This window comes from Cornus florida, unplaced genomic scaffold (genome assembly GCF_030987335.1).
Source record: "Cornus florida cultivar Cherokee Brave unplaced genomic scaffold, ASM3098733v1 CherokeeBrave_3.0.0_Hap2_Chr03, whole genome shotgun sequence".
NCBI classification, from domain to species: domain Eukaryota; kingdom Viridiplantae; phylum Streptophyta; class Magnoliopsida; order Cornales; family Cornaceae; genus Cornus; species Cornus florida.
The window spans coordinates 43,860,576-43,867,580 of NW_026775573.1; positions in this window are offsets into that span (position 1 = coordinate 43,860,576).

The window sequence follows — 7,005 nt, forward strand, 5'->3', positions numbered from 1 at the left end:
CGTACCAGCAGCCATCCCAATGCTTAACCACATAAACACATAAGAATATAGATATATGCACAAGACATACTTATATATACATATACACAATAACCGAAGCATAACCCTTGAAACGATCGTGTCTTGTCACATAAGTTTAAGCAATAAGTCCATTAAATTATTATGTGAGATTAAACATCCCTTCCATCCTTATCATCATTTCATATACTACACACTTGCATAATCCGTACTCACAACTTGCCATCTTATCACGTATAACATGCTTTCAAATACATTCCCATTTCATCTTCATAGTTGGATAATATAACTACTTCACATACATGGCCATATAACATAAATTTTAACATTTAATCACGTAAGCACTTAGCAAATAGGCATGCCTTCAAAATTGTAAACACATAAGCAAGTAACAAGTAAACACGCTTCTCAAAACGATAAACAATTTAACATGCAATGCATCTAAATCAACTCAAGTCCTACTTAGGTCAACCATACCTGTCGTCTTTAGGATTTCGAACCTAAAGCTCTGATACCAACTTTGTAACGACTCAAACCGGGGATCCCGATCACTAACCGGGTCCTTAACCAAACTCGAGGGCACACTAGGGGTAAAATGGTCATTTTATAATATAAGAGCTTTTAAAATAGTCTAATAAAGTTTAAAACTATCATTATAGTCATTTCATGACACTTGAAGAGGTTCTACGGTCATTGGATGTGATTTCCCAAAAGCGCCCTTACCCGGTTCAAAGGAAATCCCGACACTACTTTACTAAAATAGCTATAACTCTCAACATGAATGGAATTTGAGGATGAGGTTGGTATCATTGGAAAGCTAACTCAAAATCCCTAAAAATGGGCTCAAGAATGACCCTATTTGGGTTTCGAACAAAGAAGTTATGACCATCCGAAGTTAAGTGGTCAAAGTTGATAAATTTGTGAAAGTAAAAAAAAATACACTAGAGGGCTGGAACCGGTTCCCAAATCTTGGTACTGGTTCCACATGGACAGAGAGTCACAATACGAACCAAAAACACCCTTGAACCGGTTCAAGGATGTGGTACCGGTTCCCAAAGTCCATAAACTAAGAAAAATGCCTAGAAAGCCTAAAATCATGAACTTATATACTTAGGCACTGTCATGACCCGGAAATTTTTCTTCCTTTTATTTTTCCTGAAATTTTATGAATGAATTTTTTTCGTTTAATTTTCTTTTTCAGAGTTCAGTTTCTTGTCGCTTAATGTTATCTTAAGTGCTTGGAAATGATTTCCGAGACTCTTTTCCATGGATTGACAACTTCCTTTGCAGATCGAGTCATTTCCAACTTTTCACTTTTCGGACAATATGCACTATTTCGTCCTTTTCCCTATTCTGTCTTATCCCCGTTTGTCAGTTTTTGACACAACCTCACTTTTTGTGTTCGGAATTAGTTTTTGACTTCACATATCTTGATCTTGCGTGGTTTCCACTAAAAACGTATCTTCACTTTTTCAAGAAAGTACTCTGGTTGCTCCCAGTGTCCATAGGGGCATGGATGCACAATTCTTTAGAATTATTTTCTTTTCTTGGGGTATTTTCCGTAAATATCTTTTGAAGATATTTTATTTCAGGGGTATCTAAGAAAATATCTTTTGGAAGATATTTTCTTTCAGGGCAGTTTTGCAGTTAACCTTTTTTGTAGGATTCATTGTACAATTAACGAAAGTTATTGCTAAATATCTCGTCTAGAGCCTGGATCCTCGTATGGGATTCATTTTCACATTTCGTCGAGTCGTGTACTCATAGAATTCCGTTTTGATCATTTTTCTCCAGTTTTAAAGTTTCTGGACTTGGTTGCCACCGAACTTGTTCGGGGCATATCTCTCTGCTCGGGACTCAGTTTTTGACGCCGTTTCTTCCGTTGTTCATATTTTCTCATTGTGTATCTTTTTTGTTCACGGAGTTTTGCCATTTGAGCGTGTATGCTCAAATTCCACTTTTCCAGACCTGGCGGAGCCCTTTCGGGGCACTTTTTGAGATTTTCTATAAATAGGAGGCTTTAATAGAAAAAGTTAGATTTTCTCTCTCTCTCCTCTCTTCTGGCCGGAATCCATGACAGCTATGGCTGCCACCTTCTCTCTCTTCTTTTGGTCCACTTTTCCTTGGTAGAAATCCTTCGGCCTTAACGTTTATTGTTCCCCTCGACGTGTTCTACCTTATACCCATATTAGAACCCATTTCCAACCATTTTTCGAGTTCAAGTTTGAAGTCAAGTTGTGATTTTCATGGGGCTTCTTGCGGATTCTTGTTCACAGTGTTGTCCCCGACAAAACCTCTCGATATCGTCGGATTCAGGACACTTTTATTTCGGTGGGCCTTTGAGGTTTTCATCTCAAATTGAGGTAGGAAGTGTTATAGGTTTAATTCTTGTTACATAGCATGATATTGATACTTATACGACTTGATTACATGCTTAAATATAAAATCTAGAAATTTTATTATTTAATTTTCTTGTATTGGATTTGATTTTCCCAGTTGCTCATAACTTGTTTTGAACATGTAGCATTATATTATATTACTCCATAATATGGTCATTGACATATATTAAATTGAGAGAATTTGAACAAGTAATAAAGATTTTATTTAATATTTATCTTGAATGAAAGATTAATTCACATGGCCTTAACTAGCTTGAAATCAATGTGTGTTAACATATTATGTTAGGCTTTAATATACTCTTCAACATAGGTGAATTTAAGAGTAATCGGAGACGTTTTAAAATCTAGTATTTATTAATTAATTTGATTAATTAATTTGCTCCGGGTGTACTATTCACCCCATTGGAATTCCGACTTGACATTCTTGATATGCATGCTATATGGTTTCACATATATTAAATCTAGAATATTTGATTAGGTTTTGAAACCTTTCATTTATTTATTTTCTAGTATTAAAGTTAATACTCGTGGTCTTCTCTTGCATGGAATTCAATTGTGTCGTGTTTTTAAAACAAGTCTTGACATGTTGTATAACATACATTAAATTGAGGTCACTTGGATGACTTTTAAAATCTAGAGATTTTAATTAAATGAATTAATTAAAATCCATTTAATGGTTCCATGAGCTAGATTAAGTTTCTAACCTCGTATTCATGATTTCCTTGACAGGTTCTTTCACGTATATCAAATCAAAAATAGTCGGATAAGTTTTGAAACTTATATTTAATTAATTCCTTTGTATGGAACTTAATTCACATGATTGCATCTTATATGAAATGAACTTGTAACTTGACATGGAACTTGGCTTTGACATGATCCTTGACATGCCTTGTTGTAGAATACTTGAACTTACCTTGTAATCTTGATAACTTGATCCCTTAAGTAGATTAAGTTCCCTTTTTATGCTCCAATCGATATAATCATGACCCCTTGTATCTAGGTTTCATTAACGTATTTAATGAACATGTACTTGTCTTGAAATTGTTTAATTACACATATGTTACTTAGAAGGTAATTGAATCATGTATCTTATACGTGTAGTATATTTTCTTCAATGAATTCCAAGCACTATATATCATGGTTGTTGTCTATATAGTTGCATACTATAATTTCTTGACATTTCACATGCCATCATAGTTGAGTACTTAGGGCATGACTTATATGTTCCAAAATCTTGGTTGTGCATGAAACGTGGTTAATGCATTTCTTGTATTTTGATACAATCTTGATTTGTACAACTTGTTGATTTTGGGACTTGGGATATCAATCAAGAATTGACATGGCTAGGACTTGGTTCTAGTACGGAGGAATATCCTCCTACACTATAGTGCGCACTAGGGGAAAGGTACCCATGGGTTAGTAGCCCTAAAGTGATCTCAAGAGTACGGTTTTAATCCGAGTGATATCCGAGTTTCCACATTGGTTGATTTCACTCCTTAAATTTCAAGTTGTCATTCCTTGAAGATTTAAACTTGTCGTGTTATGTGAAATGCTCCAATCTTGTTTCATTGCATAGATATTATGCCTCATTCGTGATTTCAAGTATACTCTTTATCATGTTAATTGTATTGATAATGTAATTCTTGTTAACTTATATTCGAGTATACTTATCGTCGTGTTATATGGAATGTTTCATCATTTGTATATTTGCATAGATATTATGCCTTGTTCTTGATCTCGTGTATAATTCCCGTCATGTTAATTAGTTTAATTCTAATCATGTTAATTGCATTGATAATGTAATTCTCGTTAATTTATATCTGAGCATTCTTCTTGTCGTGCTTTATGGAATATCTCTACCTTGCTGCATTGCATAGATTTTATGCATTATCCTTGACTTCGTGTATTCTTCTTTTCGTGTTAAATCGGTATGTTCCAATCATGTAAATTGCATAGACAATGTGATTCATGGTAAATTGTAAACTTGTCGTGTTAATTGGATTATTCCAAATCTTGCTTAGTTACATTGGAAATGTAATTCGTGTTAACTTGTATTCCTGTACCCTTCGTGTTGTGTTCTTTGGACTATTCCAACCTTGACTCGTTTCATATATGTATATATATCATGATTCTTGTTGAAATTACTCTAGGGTAGCTTAGGATGCTCCCTGAGTCTCACTACGACATAGTCGTTAGGCGGCATGAGCCCTTTAACATGTTTCACCTTAAGGTGATATAAATTGTAAAATGCTAGGTCGTGCATGCTCATCTCCTACAAGTAGCTTTATGTTGCTCTCCCCTACGTTACTGGGGCATATTTCAGGTACAGGACTTAAGACTTGAAGATTTCATTGCCTTGGATGATTAGTAGCTTCTCATGACAAAACTTGTATTCTTTAATTCTATGTATGTAAAGTGTACAAAAGTACACTCTTTTCAATGTATTTGTTATGTATGACATGAGGCCAAGGGCCACAAACCTTTTTGTTCAAGTGTAGGTATTTAAACTTCAAGTTTTGTCTTGAAATGTAAATTTTCCCACTTTGAGGATTAATATGTGAAATTTTGTAAATGGAGTGTAATGAGGCCATAGGCCATTGTAACATGTTTAATTATCCATATTACACTTGCATGCATGTTCACATCATCACACGCTTGCATATTATGTGAATTGAACATGCTATGGGGGATTCCATATAGACTTTCAGCCTTGAGTGCATAACATGAAATTTTTACACTTTCTCGAGTCATTTCGGTCGACCGAAGCCTTTTGGTTTTTTATTGAACTTCAAAACATGCATTTCCAGTAACCATTTTCACTGTTCAGGGCCATTTCGATCGACCGATGGCTTAATTCGGTCGACCGATGGTCCATTTTGGTCTACCGAACCAACCAAGCCTTAAAAACTTGTTTTTAGCAGAGATTTAAGTCATTTCGGTCGACCGAAATAGCCTAATCCCGAGAGTAACCTCAGTTCAGTTTCAGCACTAGTGCACCGACTTAGAATGGCCATACTTCTTTGTTTCTAACCCAAATGGGGTGATTCTTGAACCTACATTCATGAGCTTGAAGTCAGCTTTCCAATGACACCAACCATGCATTAAAACTCCAATCACAGTAAGAGTTATCCATGTTTTGGTGAAAGGGTGTCAGTTTTCGCTTAAACCGGGAAGGGGCGTTTTGTGGGATTTTTGTCCAATGTTCTTGGAACCTCTTGGAATGTTGTGAAATGATTAGATTATGTTGTTTTCACCTTTTTTGACTTTTTTAGAGTCAAATCTCCCGTCACATTTGTAAATTGACCATTTTGCCCTTGATTAATGAGTTTTGCTCGTTTTTCTTCATTTTGTTGTTTCTCCTTTGTTCGGACTCCAAATCATGCAATTCTTGAGTCCATTATGATTTATTTTACATTGTCTTTCCAGTGGTGTGCTCGGTGGCACCTGAGTCCATACAATATGAAATGACCTTTCTAACCTCAGGTTCATTCTTGTTTGTTTTTGAAACGTCGCTTCCGCTTCTAGTTATTCCTTTGAGTTCTGTGACCTTATGGAAGGTCATTTTAGGGTCTTAGAAATGTGTTGTGTCTTGTGAGACCAATGTCTTGTTTCTTACTTCCGCATCTGGATTCGTTATCAGGTCAATCTTCGATTCATCGCTGACCCACCGGGTTGAATAAAAATCCGGGTCACGACAGGCACTCTTTTGGTCCACTGGTGACCTTAAATCCAAGTCCAAACCTGTCCCAACACAATAAAAAAAAAATAATGTTCTATATGCCATGGTCCCTTATATCAAAAATTAATAGATCTCAACATTATTTTCCATTCAAATAAAAATTAATACAAAGCCCTTATACTTTAGTTCCAAATTTACATCAAATAGGGCCAAAGGCTCATAGTTAAATTTAGGGTCATTTACATAGACCTCCCCTATGGTTTGTCATAATTACTGACGGCACCCTTCCTGTTCCGGAAATTACGCGAACCTCCCCTACTTTTGAAAATATCCTATACGAACCTCCCTTCCGTTACGGTCAACACCAGTCAACGACGGAAATTGATGACATCAGCTACTATTTTTATTAAAATCCCTAAAATACCATTGTCTATATAATTAAATAAATATTATATTTAAAAGATATTATATATATATATATATATGTATATATATATATCAAGCCCTGGAAATAATCTGCACAAGAAACGCGTTCATCATACTCAAGGACAAAATCTATATAATAGTATTGGCATCTTGTTAAATAATATATATTATAGCATTGGCATGATGGCAATCCCAAAGCCAGTTCTACTCCTAACAGTATAATTCTAATGTGGGTATTGATTTGAGGATTGAGAGATCAAGATCGCGACCGAGGGCGGTGGTGGCGGTTGATTCTACATGGCCGAGCGCGAAGTCGAAGTGGTGAGAGGGTTGGGTTTGGTTCAACAGATCGTCTTCATCGGGGGATTGATCTAGCAGTGACAATCGGCGACAACGATGGCGGCGACGATGTAATTTTTGTTGCTGGAAAAATAACTAAAGACTAGTACTCTTCCTCGCGGCCACCGTGCACGGCGGCTGTTG